At 44.2% G+C, this 21060-nt stretch overlaps 1 protein-coding gene across 4 annotated transcripts in view; it reads right to left on the bottom strand.

The window, feature by feature from the left end:
• Nucleotides 1–21060, bottom strand: part of FGGY (FGGY carbohydrate kinase domain containing) — a 475385-nt gene that overhangs the window by 445949 nt on the left and 8376 nt on the right. Inside the window, exon 2 of one of the 4 annotated variants that reach the window (XM_056122275.1) lies at nucleotides 12216–12266. The exons of 2 other annotated variants lie outside the window; for them this stretch is intronic. The gene's annotated coding sequence lies outside the window, so the exon portion shown is untranslated. Of the gene's footprint in view, nucleotides 1–6148; nucleotides 6222–12215; nucleotides 12267–21060 lie in introns of all 4 variants that reach the window. One more of the 4 variants, XM_056122277.1, reaches the window with a different exon arrangement.

Raw genomic sequence — 21060 nt, forward strand, 5'->3', positions numbered from 1 at the left:
AGCCACGCTTGCTCTCCGAACAGCTGGCAGTTTGGATTTCAAGCGAAGGCAAATACACTGCAAGCTTGTCAGAAAATGACCGGGAACTGGGAAGGAGGCCGGAGGGAAACAAGATGGGGAATGTGCGAGTTGATCTGTTTTCCTTCCTGCCCCCTAGTGAGTTACAAGGAAACTCGAGTAGCAACACTCAGGAATGCCTTGGCCTCCATCCACACTAACTCCCTTTGGTCAGATGAACCCACCTGACCCAGAAATCTCAGAGAGGTTCCCATTTTCCAGGCGGACCTTTCAAAGAAGAGGAACGAGACACCCCCCCCCACTCCATGCACCCCCTCCCCCGCCCCTACCAAGACAGTACCACAGATGGGTTACAAAGCCCCAGGTGAGCCGGGCGTCTGGTTTCACGTGTGGCCACGCTGTCCTGCAGCCGGCCCCTATCAGAAAGGGAACGTCTCCTTGGCACCTGGAAATTTTAAAATCGAGCCAGCTTGCAGGTGTTCCTTCTGTGGCTGTGGCCACCTCCTGGATATTAATCCCAGTCAAAAGCAGCTTCATTCCAAGGATTGCTTTGGACTTAATCACAACAAGCTTGAGACAGCGTGGCCCTCTGTTGTTGCCAGCTGCCAGGCAAAGGGCACAAGAGAACGGGGACATGGAGCCAAGCACATGTGCCCCCTCCCTCAGAGCTGTCACAGATAATTGTTTGAGTGTCCATCTGCAGCCAGCAGGCCTCCTCCTGGCCTCTCTCTAGCTGGCCACCCTTTGGGGACACCCTAGGACTGGCTGCACCAGATAACAAACCTTTCCTTTCTCCAAGCCACGATGCCCAGAACATTTCAATCCTACACACGGAAGCAAAGTCGCAGAGCTTGAAGCAAAGTACAACCTAGCCCCTGCTCCAACCTCCTCTGGCTCTCCTGCCCTCCCTGTGTTAGGCCTCAGGGCCGCTGACACCCACCGGTTTGGGCTGTGACAAGGTCTGGGTCACTCAGCATGGCCCCCTATACCTTCCTGCTACTGCTTTCCAGTCAGGTGTATTATCAACCTGCCCATCTTCACCTTGAGTTCCAGACACCCCAGTACACCAGGTTGCTTCTGAAGCCCGGCTGTCTGATACAGATCACCCCATCACCTACATCCTGCTTCTGCTTTCTTGGCTCTCCCCTAATCTGACTGGCAAGAACAGGGTCTTCCACCTGAAGATCCAGCTCACTTCCGGGAAGACTCCCCTGCTGATCCATCTCTTACACGATACACAGGATGCCAACGCCCCCTCACCTCCCCCCCACCCACCCAATGTCTCCATCTGCACCTGCTTCCCAACCTACTGCTTAGAACTGTGTTTTCTTTCCATATCTGTCTCCTTTACTGGTTCTGAATCCTTAAGGAAAGGGCATGTTTTGACCTCCACCTGCCCCCAGCTCCCATCTAAGCAGGTGTCAATAAATCTTTACTGAATCTTTACAGACCACTTATGGAACGAACAAGAGAATCAGTGTTCACAGAGGGGAGAGGAAGACATCGGGGAAGAGGGTGGAAGGGGACTAAGCTCCGGTTTTAATAGTAATGTTGAGTTTGTACTGAGTGAACCAATATTTTTCTTAAACATTCTTTTATTGGGAGGCTTGTTGGAGGGTAGGGTCATAACTGGCAGTGGTGCTCAGGGGCTGTTCTTTGCTCTCTGCTCATGAGTGACCACTGGTAATGCTCAGAGGGTTTCACATATGGTGCTGGAGATTAAAACCAGGATTGTGCCTGATACAACAAGATACAAGGCAAACGCTTTACTTCCTATAAGACACTCCCTGGCTTCAAATCAGTGTAGTGTTTTGGCTCTAAACTCAGCCTGATCCATTCATTCAATTCACAGATATCTACTGGATGCTTCCAACGATAATTTATTAATTCTACAACACTATTTTTCATTTTTTATCTCTCAAAAATCCAAGGTGAATCTTCCAATCAGTAGCAGCTTACGATTACTTGGTTACATTTTCTTGATTAGCAGCTCAAGAAACTATGATGCATCTTGACTCGGGCACTGATCCTTGTAGAAATGCACACTGTGCCCTGATCCCTTGAAGAGAGTGAAAGCAGTGGTGGACAGGACCAGGTGGGACTGGGGAGACAGCTCAAGGGCCAGAGTGAATGCTTACGCATGTCGCAGGCCCTGGAACTACCTGGTCCTTGAGCACTGCCATATATGGTTCAATGACTGCTGAGTAGCACTACACGGCAGGGTCCAACCACCAAAGCACTTGCCTACACAGCTAAGTAGCGTCTCCCAGGACAAGAACTGCTGGGGAAAATATTCCAACCCCCTCCACATGCACACACACATACACACACACACACAGAGTGTCCTGGCTCAGAGTTTTCTCCATTTATCTGAAAATAGCAGAAAAAATAACCAACTGAACTGTTCTTTTTCCCCTCTGCCACCACCTCCATATCCGTCACCTTGCTGGGAACAGCTACTGAGCTTCCCACTGTCTCCCCTGAGGAAGGTCCCAGGAGTGCGTCTTTAACACACATCTTGGGATACCAATCACTTCTCCCTAGGCTAGAACTTTCCAATTTCCTAAGCACTCCAGGGAGTAAGGCCCTCCCGTTGATCGTCGATTTGCTGGAGCGGGCCCAGTAACATCTCCATTGGAGACTTTGTTGTTACTGTGTTTGGCATATCGAATACTCTCGGTAGCTTGCTGGGCTCTCCAAGAGGGGGGGAGGAATCGAACTCGGGTCGGCCATGTTGGCCACTTGTAAGGCGAACGCCCTACCCGCTGTGCTATCGCTCCAGCTCCAGGGAGACACAAGGAAATAAATAGGAATGAGAGAAGCCATATCAAACCATCCGGCCAGCACAAACACAGACGACACCATCCACTCTCCAATCCCAGGCTCCAGCTCTGGCTCTACACGCTGGCGGTTCTCACTCTTGCCTCTCCACCTTCCTCAGCAGGACACACATCAACTTGCCACCCAGATACCCTGATGCTTTCCCCATAAAATTCAAAGTGATCTATCCCAACTCTGCAGCTGAGCCAGAGTGGTCTGTTCTCATGTCATCCATCTCTGCATGATACTGGAGTGGGCCGCACCTTATTGGCAGAGTAGATGGCTAACCACCACAGGCCTGTGTACAGCTTATCGCTGGAACACAGCATTTCTGTGGGACTCCATAGACAACTTGAAAATGTATCAATGGGAACGGATAGTACAGCAGGTAGGGCACTTCCCTTGCATGAGACCAATCTCATGAGGTCAGCACTCCATACGGTTTCCCCAGTCTTGCCAGGAGTGATCCCTGAGCACAGAGCCGGGAGTACACCCTGAGCACAGCTGGATGTGGCCAAAAGGGAAAAGAAAACGTTATCAGTATAGAAGCAGAAGATGCCACGTTTACTGTCCAGCACTGTTAGACGGCTGGCTGGCATGACCACTTTCAATCTTTTTACATTATTTTATTTCAATTTTATTCATTTTATTTTTATTTTTTGAGTCACAGTGAAATACATAGTTACAAAACTGATCATGGTCAGATTTCAGTCACACAGTGCTCCAAAACCCATTTCTCTATCAGTGTACATTTCCCACCACCAATGTCCCCAGTTTCCCTCCCTCTACCTTCCCCACCCACCCCCAACCTATCTCTATTGCAGGCACTCTCTCTCCTCTCTCTGTCTCTGTCTCTGTCTGTCTCCCCCCGCCCCCCCCCCCACTTTGGGACATTATGATTTGCAATACAGGTCCTGAGAGGTTATCATGTTTGTTCCTTTACCTGTTTTCAGCACGCAGTTCTTATCCAGAGTGATCATTTCCAACTATCTTTGCCACGCAGTTCCTTCTCTATCCCAACTACCTTAAGGCCTGGTTAGTCCTTGCATGGGGGACCTCTTTCAAACTTGATACCAACCCTTAAAGGGCTGATCCTCTTGTTCCCATGGTGCTGAGGAAGAAAATGAGTGCCAGATAGGCCTTTAAAAAATATCTTCCAATATATGAGTGGAACCCAATCATGAACAACTTTGTAACTGCGTATCTCAATGTGATTCAATGGGGAACAAAAGTGTTTCACTGGCCCCTAATGAGAATATGTCATCTCCTCAAGCTTGAAGTCCCTATCCTTTCCCAGGATGCCATTCCATCTGATTCGCTGCCAACAAGAACACAGTGTCTGCTGGGGACACTGCATACCTGGCCAGTGGCCCATAGCCCAAACCATTCCTGCCACTCACCCATTCTCAATGCCAGGCTGCCCCTCTCTGGCCCGTTACCCATTTCCAGCCCACGTCACCAAGGCGCCATGCCAGAGAGAGCCAGAGCCACGTGAAGAGGACGTGGTAACCTGCCGCCAATACTGGCACAGACCCCAGTTGTTGTTTTTCTAAGAAACAGACCCAAATTTAGTATTCCAGTTTGTCCACTTCTCCCCTTATTATGGTTTCTCTCTCAGATTGTTTCCACACCTGGACCCTGAAAGCAGAGAAGCCGTGAAGTTCAAGTCCTTGGGTGGATTCTTTGAAACTTGAGCCGTAGAGTTATAAAAACTCAGCCAGAGGCATTTCTGTGACCCCCATCTCTGGTAGCTCTTCCCGCTTTGTACATTTGGTGGTAAGGTCATGGTTCTGGGTGCTGGGTGCTGAGTCCCCACCACTCTCCATCAGTTCTTCCAGCCTCTCACAGTCAACTACCTGCACAACTGCAAAGCCGACTCCCACTTCTCATTTCCCTTTAAATGGATGCGGCTCATCCTATGTGTTCCAACACTCATGCATCTTACTCTCCTCTCCCTGAAACCCAATTGAGTGGGTAAAACCCATCACTGTTTCCTATCTCCTGATTTCTATCACTGATTTCCCATCACTGATTTTAATCAGTGATGGGAAATTGACCCCAAGTGACACAGTCAGCCTTCTGTTTGGAACCCTAGCCTCTTGTGACAAATCTGGGGCATTTTCTATACCACCAATTTAAAAATGGAAACTGAAACCCTCTGATAATTTGCCAGGCTAATATCACCAGCAGAAGCTCACACCTTCCAGCTCAGCTCTGCCAATCTCCTACACAATTTTCTGATTTTATTTCATCCCTGTAACAAGGCTGTGAAGCTGGCAATGGAAGTCCATGCTCTCGTGAGGGACAGGGAGGTTCTTGCAGATAAAGTGATTCAAAGTCACATAACCAAAGGAGATAAGATCACAGTAGAAGTTGCCAGCCTGGTTTATGGCAGTGAGAGTCAGGACGTTGATTCCCTCCCAGTCTTTTCAGGCAAAGTGAAAAAAATCATGGGGGAAAAAAAATAATCACAGAGAGACAGATCAGAGAGAAACTAAGGATGTGGACTGTGGATCTGGAGAAAAAATAAATAAGGGAGAAATTCCAGCCATGGGGCAACCAGACGTGACCCACAAATAACTCTTCTCCGTGAGCAGCTATGGGATGCTCTAACTTCTAAGTCAGCAACATAAACCTGAGCCACAACCTCTGCAGGCCAGAAACTGGCTTCGTCCAAGTCCCCAGCAAGAACTGATGCTCAGTCACTAGCATGACCCAAAGGCTGCTCGAATGATAAGAATTTATCTGGTTAGTTAAATAACAGCCTGTATAAATATTATTAGAACTGTGCCCCCAGGAAACCACAGACTTCATGGCTGATTCTTCCACAAATGCACACCCTGCTGAAATGCAGCATGAAAAGAGGAAGGTGGGGGTCTAGACAGAGGAAGCTGCTCTCTGCCCAACTCTGGGGCCATTCTCTGCTACATATATAGGGCACAAAACCCGGCACCGACGGGCAGTTTTCTCTTTTAACTCTAAATACTCTTAGAGCGGGCTGGAGCCATAGCACAGCGGGTAGGGTGTTTGCCTTGAGCACAGCCAACCTGGCTGACCCAGGTTCAAATCCTCTTCCTTTCTTGGAGAGCTCAGCAAGCTACCGAGAGTATCTTGCCCACACAGCAAAGCCTGCCAAGCTCCCCGTGACATATTCGATATGCCAAACACAGTAACAACAAGTCTCACAATGGAGACGTTACTGGGCCCACTGGAGCAAATCGATGCACAATAGAGGACAGTAACAGTGACAGTGACCCTCCGAGCATTGTCCAGCTCCCAAGTCTCCATGGCCCAGCGTAGAGGCACTTACCTTTAGAACACACTGCAGGAGCCACCTCCAGGAAGGATTTGGAGATAGTGTCTACAGAGACTGTCCCTGGGATCTGGAAGGGATTAAATATCCTCTTTTAACTTTGATCTTTGGACTATGCTGGGAGTTTGCATTCCTGAGTCCTACTCTATCTAGTTAGTTATACTGCAACTGGGAGTGGTGGGGGGTGGAGGTTGGAGGGAAAACGAAGCCTCATACACACTTGCCCACTTTAATTCCCAAAAGAGAAAGTGTCACTTAAAACAGGTTTCTCTTAGTTCAGATTGGGCAAGAAAAAACAATCTATTAGCAATAAGAATTGGTTCTTTTTTAGCTTTACCAACAGGCGAGGAGAAATACAGCTGGCCAAAAGGGACTTTTCTTCTTAAAATATAAGACAAAGATAGTACAGTGGGAAAGGCGCTTGCCTTTTGCATGCAGCTGACCTGGATTCTATCCTGGGCACCGTGTATGGTCCTCTAAGTCCACGAGTACTGAGCTCAGAGTAAGCCTTGCACACAGTCAGGTGGAGCCCCCAAACAAACAGAAATAAGACAAAAAGATGTCAATTAAGGCTCTGATTCCATATTCTTTGAAGGAATCACTGAGATTACAGGACAAGCAGCACCCAGCAAGCATGATAGCCAACACAGGTGGGGCACAGCTCAGAAAAAAACAACACTCACTGGGACTATCATTCTGTGCCTAATGTATCCCCAACAACCAATCACCTCTGGGTCCCTGAAACAACTCGATCTGCATTACCTGTATCAATGTGTTCTTGCCACATCTAACAATTCAAACATGCCTGAAAACAAAGCAAAACTGGGGGCTTTCTCTGGGCAAGGATGACAGCAAGTGGAAATGGAAAACAATCCAATCTCTGAGTCTAAAGAGTTAGCAATTTGAAGGAGCATTTGATTTTTGAAACTCAAACAGTGATGCCCCAAGTTCTTCCTGGTTCAGGTATTTAAAGGGCATGCACCTGGTGAGACTGCAGGAGCCCAGAAAGTGGCCCTAGGTAGCTGCAGAAATCCTAGTCCATTATAAGAGTCCAGGGGCCTAATCGATGCTATCCTACTCCACCACCAAGTACACTTAATGGTGAGGAATGGAGCATTCTACTCCATTCAACCCCCTTCCCACCACTAGATCAGAAACTTGGTATTTTTTCAGGACCCTGAAGATCTTTATGCTCTGGGCCAAATAGGAGGTGAGTAGAGGAGGGGCATGGCATTCAATCAGTGTAAGAAAGCTGGATACCCATTTATGTTAGATTCATAGGGCAAAAGTCACCAAATCCCCATGCCTGCATCACAATGTGGCAGCCACAGGGACCCATACCGAGTCAATACTAGATGGGGATCAAACCCACCATCCTCCATGTACAAGTACGAAGGCACTAGCAGCAGTCTCAAAGAGCCAACAGGTGCCAGCTCTGCTCAGACTAAATGAACAGCCAAGGACCTGAAGGAATCACTGAGTAGGGCTTGGAGAGAGGAAAGCAGTTAGGGTGCAAGTTAAGCATGACTAAGCATGACCCAGATTTGATCCCTGGTACACATGGTCCCCTGAACACTGCCGGGTATACCCCTGGCAGTCCCTAGCACTGGCGGGGTAGGCCAGGCATTCTGGCACTACAGGGCCCGGGCGGGCAGCACTGCCTTCCCAGGCCCTTGCACTGAACCACTAGCCCAGCTGAACAAGAATCACTGGTGGAGCCCCCAAAACCTCCTGAGCACCCCCAAGAAAAATAAATGTAATTACCAATGGGGATTTTAACTCCCTGAGTGACAGTCCCCCACTCCACCAACAAACGTCACTTGAAAACAGGTAAAACACTCTCAAGGGCAAACAGATAGGAAAGGAAGAGGTCAAGCTATCACTATTTGCAGACGATATGATACTATACTTCGAAAACCCTAAGGACTCTACAGCAAAACTCCTAGAAACAATAGGTCAGTATAGTAGAGTGGGAGGCTATAAAATCATCACCCCAAAGTCCATGGCTTTCTTATATACAAATAATGAAAGAGAAGGAGACATTAAAAAAAAAATCCCGTTCACAATAGTACCTCAGAAAATCAAGTACCTCAGAATCACCTTAACCAAAGAGGTGAAGGACCTATACAAGGAAAATTATGAAACACTTGTTCAAGAAATAAAAGAGGACACTAGAAAATGGAAACATGTCCTCTGCTCATGGATAGGGAGGATTAACATTATCAAAATGGCAATACTGCCCAAAGCACTATAAAAACTTAATGCGGTTCATATCAGGATACCCATGACATTTTTCAAAGAAATAAATGAAATACTCCTAAAATTCATATAGAACAATAAACCCCCACGAAAAGCTAAAGCAATCCCTGGGAAAAAGAAGATAGGTGGCATCACCTTCCCCAACTTCAAACTCTACCACAAAGCAGTAGTAATTAAAACAGTGTGGTATTGGAATAGAAACAGACCCTCAGAACAATGGAATAGAGTTGAATATTCTGTTACAGACCCCCAAATATATGACCACTTAGTCTTTGACAAAGGAGCAAGAAACGTGAAGTGGAACAAGTAAAGCCTCTTCAACAAGTGGTGCTGGGAAAACTGGATAGCTACCTACAAAAAAATAAATAACTCTGACTTCTGTCTAATGCCAGGCACAAAAGTCATATCAAAGTGGATTAAGGACCTCAATATCAGACATGAATCCATAAGGTACGTAGAGGAAAATGTAGGCATAACTGTTCACGACACTGAAGCTAAAAGCATCTTTCAGGATGAAACAGCACAGACCATGCAAGTGGAAGCAAACATAAACAAATGGGACTACATCAAACTAAGAAGCTTCTGCACTTCAAAGAAACAGTGACCAAAATACAGAATGAGCCCACAGAATAGGAAAGAATATTTACCCAATACCCATGTGATAAGGGATTATTATCCAGGATATACAAGACACTAGTAGAATTGTACAAGAAAAAAACCTCCAGCCCCATCAAAAATGGGGAGAAGAAATGAACAGAAGTTTCCTCAAAAAAGAAATACAAATGGCCAAAAGGCACATGAAAAAATGCTCCACATCACTAGCCATCAGGGAGATGCAAATCAAAACAACAATGAGATATCATCTCACACCACAGAGACTGGCACACATTCAAAAGAACAAAAGCAGCCAGTGCTGGCGTGGATGTGGGGAAAAACGGACACTCTTTCACTGTTGGTGGGAATGCCCACTAGTCCAGCCTTTCTGGAAAAAAATATAGACAGTCCTTCAAAAACTACAAATTGAGCTTCCATATGACCCCACTATATCACTTCTGGGAATATATCTTGAGGAGGCAAAAAAGCACAGTAGAAATGACATCTGTACCTATATGTTCACTGCAGCACTATTCACAATAACCAAAATCTGTAAACAACCCTGTTCTAGTGCCCCAGAACAGATGAGTGTTTAAAGAAACATTGTTACATCTACACAATGGAATACTATTCAGCTGTTAGGAGAAATTAAGTCATGAAATTTGCTTATAAATGGATAGACATGGAGAGTATCATGCTGAGTGAAATAAGTCAGAAAGAGAAGGACATACATAGAAGGAAAGCACTTATTTGTGGATTATAAAACAATATAACATGAAGCTGATACCTAAGGATAGTAGATACACAGGACAGGAAGACTGCTCCATAGCTGGAAGCCTGCCTCATGAGCGAAGGGGAGAAGGCAGCTGGAATAGAGAAGGGATCACTAAGAAAATGATGGTTTGAGGAATCAGTCGGGATGGGAGATGTGTGCTGAAAGTAGATAAAGGACCAAACATGATAACCTCTCAGTGTCTGTACTGCAAATCATAATGCCCAAAAGTAGAGAGAGAGTATGGGGAATATTGTCTGCCATGGAGTCAGGGGGAGGGTGGGAAAGGGGGGAATGTACAGGAGATTTTGGTGGTAGGGAATGTGCACTTGTGGAGGGAGGGATAGGTATTTGATCATTGTGTGATTGTAACCAAAACATGAAAGCTTGTAACTATCTCTTGGTGATTCAATAAATAGAGAGAGAGAGAGAGAGAGAGAGAGAGAGAGAGAGAGAGAGAGAGAGAATAGGTCAAACAATAGGTCCTGGTAGTCTACCATGAAAGAGATGGTTTCTTGGCCAACCCTCTCGTCTCTGCTACCCACACTCTGTAATCCCATATAGCAAATCCTCCATGCTCCAATTTCTCCAAGCCCTTTGGATACCCTACCAGTGAGGGGAACCTGCCTGGATGACACCCATTTAAGGATGTTTTGCTTCTCCCACTGACAGATGAGGACACTGGAATCCAAGGATGGATGTCTGGGTGACAGATACAATGCCAAGAAGAGTCCTATTCCTGCAGTGACATTTAGAAGGGTCTGATCCTCCCTGGTACCCATGCCACAAACCCTGGAATGACTCATATTTCCAGGCCAACCAAGGAGCATCTGTGCTGGGCCTTCAGAATACCCTTCCAGGCCTGTTTAGCCTTCCCTGTCACAAGACTTAGCTATGATTACAAACCACCACCCTGGGTCATTATAGATGCCACTGTAAGAAACACTCCTACTACCCAAGAATGCCCTGCTCCTACCTCATTTCATCCATGAGAGGGTGGGATTGGAGGGGTTACTGAGTCCTGGGCAAGAAGAAGATGATTCAGCTATTAAATAGTCAAAGATATTTTTAAGTAAAAAGATCTTATGGGATGGATAGTACAATAGGCAAGGCTCTTGACTTACATGCAGCATACCCAGATTCAATCCCCAGGTCCAAACATGGTCCCCAAACTGCCCCCCGACCCCAATCCCCTACCTCTCCACCCTATCTAGGGATGAGCTCTGAGCTTAGAGCTAGGAGTAAGCCTAGATCACCACTGGATGTGCCCAATAAGCAAGCTAATTTGTTAATGTAAGAGTCTCTGTCCCAGGAGAAGTGTAGGAGAATTCCCAGAAAGTCCCTCCTTTACAGAAAGTTCCAAGCTCCTGCCCTAGGACTTACATTCTTCTTTGACCATGACACACCCCCTCACCACCCTCCACCCCCCTGCCACCGATACATTTAGGTAGGGGAGAAGAAAGAGGGAGAGGGAGCCCCCACAGACCAAAGGGCCTTGTCTGTGTCTTACAAACCCAACTTACACCCTGGATATATAGCTGAAGCTGGAACCTGATCTTTTCTGAGTTTCTCACCCACATCAGGACCCTGGACTCGAATTCCAGGAGAACAGAGAAGGTCAGGAAGGCAGTGGGAGCCAGAGCTTCTAGGTTCTTACCTCCCACTGGGCAGATACAGGCACAGAGAGAGTAGGACTGGTGTCCTTGCGCTAAATGCAAATTTGTTCTCTTCTAACCCTAGAATATATAGTGTGTCCCAGTGGATCTCGCTGGAATCATCTGGACACACTCACAAATAGGGAAGCCTGTATCCCACCCTCAGAGGGAATTCTGATATAATTAATATCTGTGGACCGGCCCTCCACCATGTTCACGGTCACGGATCATGGTCACGGTCCTCCCATTGTTCATCAAATTCCTCAAGCGGGCCCAGTAACGTCTCCATCATGAGACTTGTTGTTACTGTGTTTGGCATATCAAATATGTCACGGGTAGCTTGCCAGGCTCTGCCTTGTGGGCGAGATACTCTCGGTAGCTTGCTGGGCTCTCTTAGGAATATAGAAAAGACATCAGGGGGTTCTGAAAGTTCTCCGGGTGATTCACATAAGATGGCAAATCTGAGAAGCTTTGATTTCTATAAAGCTAAATAAACCTGTAACAGGAGGGCCTGCAGCAAACCTGCTGATTGACTATTACATGCAGTCTTCTCAGGACGTGCATTGCTGACCTCTCTCTGGCTTCTGAATAACTTTGGTGTTTACATGGCCTCTCTGCCTCTTTCTCTTTCTCCTCCCAGAGACTGCTGATTTGCTGACATAACTATGAAAGGATTTTCTACAGAATCAACCAGACCTTCAAAGTCATGCCGCTATCATTCAGATTGGCTGAAATCCATGGCTTTTTCCCAGAAAGAAACTCAAATTAAAACAGAAGAACCTACCTACTTCACGGCTGCTGTCAGACGCCCACAGATCCAGGGAGGCTTGGGGCTCTGTTTGGGAAGGCAGCAAAAGTCATTTCTATATGATCTTGCAAAACACTTTCCTCACATGCAATGCCTAGCCAGAGGTTGGCTGAGGAGGTTGGCTTCTTTTGGTGTTTATCTGCTTATGAAGTAGGACCAAGTGGCTTTAAGGTCCAAGGTGAAAGGCCTACAAGAATGACTTCATGGAAGATTACACTCAGACTTGGGGCATTTGACAATCTGCCCTGTTACACACACCAGATCAAAATCACCAAACATGAGCAGAAAACGTGATGGGGCCTCCCCTTCTATACCACGGGGCTGGTTCTTTATCTGACCCTCATGGGCCCAAAAAATTCTGGCTCTTTCTTGCCTCTCTTACCATGGTTCATTATCCTACTCCCAAACCATCTCCCCCTTTAAGATTCCAACCCCACACAACAACCAGCAACCCCCACAATGGTAAAGCACCTATCTTCCCATTATTCTCTCATTCTGTAAGACGAAGAACACAAACATCCAAGTCACAGAAAATGAAATACAACCTGTCACTGGGGTACATTCAAGAAATGGACATTGTCAGGATCCCAAACCTAACAGACACACAAACAGGCAGATTATGGTATCACAAGATTCCCAGGAGCCTGACAAATGCTAAAGCAGTCATATGACCTCTGTGGGTTCCTGTAATATTCCAAAGAGCCACAGGTGAAAACTGTGTAGAGGAGACATCACATGAGACTAGAGAAGCAATTGGTAGGACATAGTGGGGGGGGGGGGCCTGGAGTGATAGCAAGTAGAGCATTTGCCTTGCACATGGCCGACCCGGGTTCTATTCCTCCATCCCTCTTGGAGAACCTGGCAAGCTACCAAGAGTATCTCGCCTGCATGGCAAAGCCTGGCAAGCTCCCCATGGCTTATTTGATATGCCAAAAACAGTAACAACAAGTCTCACAATGGGCACGTTACTGGTGCCCGCTTGAGCAAATGGATGAACAATGGGAGGACAGACACGGGTGGGGGTGGGGAGGTGGGGTCTGTGGGGTATAAGAAGGAAAAAAAGGCAAAATGGGAACATTGCATCAGGAAAAGGTTGAAAAACGTTGTACTTGTTTTGGGTCCACTGGGCTGTGTCAAGATCAGACATACATGATTTCAAGAAAATTACTCACCCCCTGCACACACAGAGAGAACGAGCTGAGAGCTTGGCTTTCAACCCTCCAGGATGTCTGAATTTTCATGCTGAGCAGCTATTACTATAAGACAAAAAACCGCCCTGTGCTAAATGGACTTCTGATTCATATGGTTCCTGGCCTCCCATTTTTATCCCAAAGAATTGTGGGAACCCCCTTATTCCTCAGGTGGGTGAGTCCTTCCCACGACGGAAGATGATGATTCTCCTGACTCTGAAGGAGTATTCAGTCCTGCTCCTACATATTTTCAAGTCCTCTGACTAATCCTAGGTCCTGTGACCTTTTCTGAAATAGAAAGAGAGGAAATGCTCTTCCTCTGAAATAGAAAGAGAGGAGGTGCTCGATACAATTAACAAGAATGGCCTTCCAGCAGGGATAGAGAAGGGACCACTAAATGAATGATGCTTGGAGGGCTCGCTCAGGATGGGAGATGCATACTGAAAATAGACTGCATGTAGACCAAACATGATGGCCACTTACTACCTGTATTGCAAACCATAACAACCAAAAGTAGAGAGAGAGTAAAAGGGAATGTGCCTGCCACAGAGGTGGGGACGGGGGAGGGGGCAGATGGGGATGGGTGGCGGGAGGGATACTGGGAACACTGGTGGTGGAGAATGGACACTGGTGGAGGTATGGGTACTCGAACACTGTATGACTAAAACGAAAGTTTGTAAGTCTGTAGCTGTATCTCAGGGTGATCCATTAAAAAATTCACGATCACGATCACGATCACGATCATCCTGTTGTTCGTCGATTGCCTCGAGCCGGCACCAGTAACGTCTCCTTTGTCCTAGCCCTGAGATTTTAAAAAGTGCCATATTCAAGGCTCTTTCAGGGTTAGGAGAATGAGCCCCATTATTGTTATTGGTATTTGGCATAGTGGGTACTCCCACCAAGGGGAGTTTACCAGACTCTGCTGTGAATTAAAAAATTCAAACAAACAAAAAGAATGGCCTTCAAAGAGAAGCAAGGACACACAAAGGGCAGCTCTCTGGCTTCCTGGGGCCCTCTGTCTGCCACCGCTTCAGAAAACCCAAGAACCCATCTATGACATTCAGGACAAACAGGAAGAGGAGCTGGGGTATATTCTCAAACTGTCATTAGAGGGATATTCTGAGCTGCCATCCTCAAATACACAACTACTCTCGTAACAGTTTCCTGGGAAGGAGCGCCTGGGTTTGCTCCATATCTACCTACACAGAAACCTATGTTTCAGGGTCTGAAGAAGAGAACAAAGCAGAGGTCAGGAGAAATAGCTGAACAGTAATTGTGACAAACTGATGCAAATCATATGCCCACAAATTCCAGAATAGTAGTAAGCATCAAGCTCGGCAAGCAAAAGAACTCAACCAACTCACTCAGGACCAATGACAGAGAAAATCCTGAACATAACCAGAAAGAGGGGAGTTGAGAAGATTACGAAGCTAAGCACCAAAGAAACAAAATATGAATGTGACAACCAATTTCTCTTTCAAAAATAAAGTTAGACATTGGCGGCGGAGACCATGCTGAGACCACTCTCCATACACATGAAGATACCGGCAGAGGGACAAAGGCATGTGGGTCCCAGGGCTGAGATTTCCAAGCCTACTTGGATCGGGGCTGAGCATCCTCCACCCAGATCCTCCAAATTCCAGTAGGTGGGGTCACACCCACCAACTGGCCCCCTGGCGCCGTGTAATCCCATCAAGGGCCAAGACTCAGAGACTATAAAATCCAGCTCCCGGAAGACATCTTATCATCTCATTCCTACTTTGGACAAACTGGCAGGCTACCGAATGTAACCTGCCCACACGGAAGAGTCTGGCAAACTCCCCGTGGCGTACCCAATATGCCAAATACCAGTAACAATGAAGGGTCTCATTCTCCTAACTCTCAAAGAGCCTTGAATACGGCACTTTTTTTAAAAATCTCAGGCTAGGACGAAGGAGACGTTACTAGGGCCTGCGACGAATAACAGGATGGTTGTGACTGGCGGCAGAGAATGGGCATTGGTGGAAGGATGGGTACTTGATCGGTACTCGATCATTATATGACTGAAGGGTAAACACAGAAGTTTCTAAGTCTGTAACTGAATCTCACGGTAATTCATTCAAATAAAATAATAAAAAAAATAAAGTTAGAACACTTTATAGTAGGGCAAGATCTCTAAAGGAATGAAAGATCTTTAGACCTAGGATTCTTTTTTACCCTACACAAAATCTTTCAAAACTGCAACTGAAAGTAAAGCTTTTTTAGACGTAATAGAGGTAAAAAAAAAATCATCTGAATGGAAAGCACGCTTCAATAAGGATGGATGATAATCCATGGAAGAATGGATACATAAAATGGAATGAAGAACACAAGGGTCATTGTGCAAGTATATAGAAAGACTTGCTTTTGCTGTCTTTAACCAATAATAAGCTGCGGAGCCCGAGAGAGAACAGCCAGCAGGGCATTAGACTTGCACAAAGCTGGCCCAGGTTTGATTCCTGGCACCTCATATAATTCCCCAAAGCTCCACTAGGAGTAATCCATAAAAGCAGAGTCAGGAATAAGCCCTGAGTACCACTGAGTGTGTCCCCCAAAATCCAAAAATAAATTAAAAATAAATCACAACAGACTGCTTAAAGCCAAAATTGTTAAGAGAAATGTTGGGTACAAGGTAAAAAAAAAGTAGCTCAGAGACAAGGAGGGAAGAATTATTAAAATATGGTTGTACAGTTCTTACTGTGAAGTGCCTTTTTAAAAAAACACCTGAATGCGGACTCTGATATTAAAGTTATATATACTATATACCCTGTAGCAACTGCTAAAATAGCACCTCCAACATAATTATACCTAAAAAGCTAATATTGGCAGGAAAATGGAATTATAAAAACTAATCTAAAGACCAAAATAGAGAGAAAAATAATAAGAGTAAAGCCAACTAGAAATGGGGAAAATGCATTTAAAAGAAAACATATAAATTAATATTAAAAATAGGCTAAACACTCCAATAAAAAGACAAATTGTTGTGTTCATCTTTAATATTCACTCTCAAGAAGCCACCATTAATATAAGGATAAATGTAAGCTAAAATGTAAAAGTAAGGAAAAAATACATTAAAAAAAGCCATCAAAAGAAGACTAGAATTGCCATATCATTATCTTACTGAGTAGATTGCAAAGAAAAAATATTACCAGGAATAATGACAAAGTAGATTTCACAGCAAAGAATATGATCAGGAACTATGAGATAATAAAGAATGATTCACTAAGATGACCTAACAAACTTAAATACTTATGTACCTAATAATAGAGCATTGGGACACATAAAGCAAAATGTGATAGAACCACAGAGAAAAGCAAATGTTAACAATTATCATGAGTTCAATACCTTTCTTTCAGTAACTGATAGAATAAGCAGACAAAGTATATACAAGTATGTATTTGGGGACAGTTATCAAAAATGGCCTAGTCAAAATGTAAAAAGAATCCTACCCAACTCCAGGACAAAATACTCATTTTCAAATGGATGCAGATTTTTACCAAGAAAGAGAATACCCTGACTCAAGTTGTAAACAAGTCTCAAGAAGATAAAAGAATGCAAATCACAAAAAACATTTTCTGGGAGCACAGTGGAGTTATAAATAATAATGAAGGCTAGGTGGAAAGTCCTCAAATATTTAGAAACTGAGTAATATGCTTCTGCATCATCTATGGATCAAAGAACTTTTTCAAAATGGGAAAGTATTTTAACTGAATGAAAATAAAAGATATAGCAGAAGTTGTGGAATGCAACGAAAGCAGACACAGAGAGCAATTCATAGTATCAGATGCCTACACTGGAAAACAAGAGAAGTCTCAAATAAATGGTCTTTGTTTCCACCTAAAGGAATTTGAAGAAGAATGAAAAGAACTCAAAGTAAAGCAGAAGAAAGGAAGTAATAAATTGCAGAACATGAACTCATTAAGTTAAAAAAGAAAGACTGAAATGAATAAATACACATAAAACCAAAAGCTGGTTCTTTGAGATCAATAAAATGAGTAAATTTCTTTGTTTGTTTGTTTGTTTTTTTGCCAGAATGAGCAGGAAAAGGGAGAAAAGACACACATTGTCAATATCAGGAATAAGGGAGATAAAAATCACAACATATTCTACAGATGTCAAAGTCAATAATAAGGAAACACTATGAGCAATTTATATGATACATACAAAGTTCTCAAAATAAATTTACTATCAAATCTCACTCAAGAAAAAAATGGTAACATGAATAATAATATAAATATCAATACATCAATCCCCTTCCCCACCTCACACCCCCCAAAATAGATTTCCATGTCCAGATGACATGGAAATGGGTATGTTCCATCAAATATCAAGGAAGAAATATCAAGTCAACAGACACCTCACCAGAAAACTGAAGAGGAGATAATACTTCCCAACTCATTTTCTGAGGGCAGAATGACAAAACTTACAGGATGATACAGAAAAGAAGCTACAGATCAAGTCCAACATCAAGGGCCCACAGATTTTGCTCAGGGCTACTTAGTCTGACTCTCAGGCATGAGACCCAGAGTTGTGTCCCCACACTAACCCACAACTCAGTGATGCCCAGAGGCATTGCCATTGAGATCCCTGGCAGACTAAGTGTGTGATCTCTGGCACACAACAACCAAGTTTGTATGAGCACTGAAACCAAGTGTGTGATTCCCAGACATGACAACAACAAAAAAAGAGATGGGGCCAGTTAGCAAAGAGAATGGAGAAATGTCTTTTAATAATCCATCATTAACATAAAAGCAGAAATTCTTAAAATTTTAGCCTACAGAAACCAACAAAACACACACACACACACACACACACACACACAAAGATAATAGGTCCTGATGAAGTGGGGTTTCACAGGAACACACAGTTTAACTTTCTTTTTAAAAAACGTCTATAAATGTAATTCAAACTATTCAGAGCCTTTTGAAAAAAAAATCTGATCCTGGGTCAGAGCAATAGTACAGCAAATAGGGCTCTTGTCTTGCAATTGCCTGACCCAGGTTCGATCCCTGGCACCCCAAAGGGTCCCTGGAGTCTTGCCAAGAGTAACCCCTGAGTGATCCCTGAGCACAGAGCCAGAAGTAAACCCTAAACAACACCACCTAAAAAAATGACCATTTCAATTGCTTAATTTAAAAACGTGGCTGATAAAATGCAATACCCTAATTTCACATGTGGAATTTCAAAACACCAAACTCAAAGAGACAAAGGCCAGAGTGATAGTACAGAAGGTAGGGAGTTTGCCTTTCACATGGTCAAACCATGTTTGATCCCTGGCCTATCATATGGTCCCCTGGCCATGCCAGGAGTGATCACTGGGTGCAGATCCAAGAGTAAGGCCTGAGATTGCCAGGTATGGCTCAAAAGCAAACAAACACAAAAGAGATAGAGATAAAATAAGTCTACAGGGGTTTAAAAGTGAATAGTGGCCACTCTACATGCTTGGGCCGAGCCTCCCACAGGAGTGAATCTCCAAAAAACCCTGGTATGTGGGACTTTGTGACTGAGAACTCTGGGTTCAATGGTATGGGGAATGGAGCTCCTCTACCCATCCCCCCAACACAGTTTCCAGGGACTCTGCAGACACACCCATAAGCCACCTCTGGCTGGCACCAGATAATCTCATCACCAGCCACCATCCAGATCTCATGTCCTTCTCTCCAGGAAGGGAGCATAACATGACATTCGCCATAACCATGCCACCAGACACCATACAAGGCTGTTTCACTCAGGGCACCCAGAGTGGGGGCGGGAGAGAGGCCTCCCTGCCCCAGGGGACCCAGTCCCGTGAGCTGAAAACCTCCAGAACAGGTTTGGGTAAAAAATGCAATACCTTGGCTCCGCTGCCATGCTCATAGGCAGCCACTCTCCACACGCTCAGGCTGAGCATCACCTACAAGTGAATCTATTCCTGGACACTTCATACCACACACCTTACCCATACTCCAAGATAACAGGACCAAATTTGATAGTGTCAAAGTAGGAGGCAACCAATCTTAGTGGAAAAATAGACTTTTTAAAAAACAGATACATATATAAAAAGCACACAAGGCGCAACTTTTAACATGTTAGTGATCTCCTGTAAAAGGGCTTAATGGTTCCTAGGTGAAATATAACAATCTCCACACTCATACCTCTAAGGATATTTTTTTGTAACATTTTCACCAGTTTTTCAAAACAAACAATACAAAATATATATTTCAGTTCTTCTTTGGAACAGGGATTGGACTTCAGGATGGAAACACCTGAAATATGGTGGTGGGAAGGTACAATGGTGGTGGGATTGGTGTTTGAATATTAAGTGTAATCAAATATTGTGAACTACTTTATTAAATAAAAATAATTTAAAAAATAAAAGTGAATTTTAAAAAATGAAAACCCTTTCTTTACTTAAAAAAAAAGCAATTCTTCAGCAAAGGGATAGAACTGAACACAAAAACCTCATGAACATTTCTACAAAAAACATACATAGTCAACACCATTCAAAGGTAATGCTGAAAAACTCAATGCTTCTCCCTAAAACCAAGAACAAAGCAAGATGTCTACTTTCATGCAACACAGTGGGGAAGATTCTAGGAAGTGTACTAAAATACTTATACATAGAAATTAATTTTTAAAAAGAAATAGTCATGGGCTGGAGCAGTAGTATAGTAAGTAGGGTGCTTGCCTTGCAAGTACTTGACCTGAGTTCAATCCCTGGCATGCATATGGTTCCCCAAACCTGTCAAGACTAATCCCTATGTGCAGAGCCCAGAGTAAGCCCTGACCACGTGGGTGTGGCCCAAAACCAATAAATGCAGATAGGAGATATTCTCACTTAAATAAGTAAAAGGTAAAACTTTTAATATTTACAAGTGCATGATAAACTACATAGAAAACCTGAAAACAGCTAAAAATAAAGCAATTAATCGACTAATGAATAAAAAATAGACATGATTGGGTGGCAAAATTGCATAATCCATCATCAATATACAAGTAGAAACAAAAGAAAACTGGATCTTTAAATAACATTATTAACAACATTACCAAAAGTTATATGAATACCTCATCTGAAAAAACTGCATCTATTGAGTGCCATAAATATCGCTTAAATTAAAGAAAATATAAATAAGGGAAGAGATGCTTACTGTGTTCATGGATTAGAGGAGTCAATACTTAATATTACGGGACCGTAGTGATAGCACAGCGAGTAGGGCATTTGCCTTGCACGCAGCCGACCTGGGTTCAATCCCCGGCATCCCATATGGTCCCCCAAGCACCGACAGGAGCAATTCCTGAGTGCAGAGCCAGGAGTAACCCCTGAGCATTGCTGGGTGTGACCCAAAAACCAAAAAAAAAATACTTAATATTACTTAATATGTTGCAATATGTTTATTCTAAAATTAATGTAATGATTCAATATAATTCCAATTAATGTTTACACAAGTCTCTGATTTGAAACTGACAAAATGTCTTATTATAAAATTCATATAAAAATGAAATGAACCCAGGCTAACCAAAATGACTTTTTTTTTTTTTGGTTTTTGGATCATGCCCAGCAATCCTCAGGGCTTACTCCTGACTCTGCACTCAGGAATTATTCCTGTCATTGCCTGAGCACCATATGGGATGCC

Source organism: Sorex fumeus, unplaced genomic scaffold (assembly GCF_029834395.1).
Source record: "Sorex fumeus unplaced genomic scaffold, SorFum_2.1 ptg000045l, whole genome shotgun sequence".
NCBI lineage: Eukaryota > Metazoa > Chordata > Mammalia > Eulipotyphla > Soricidae > Sorex > Sorex fumeus.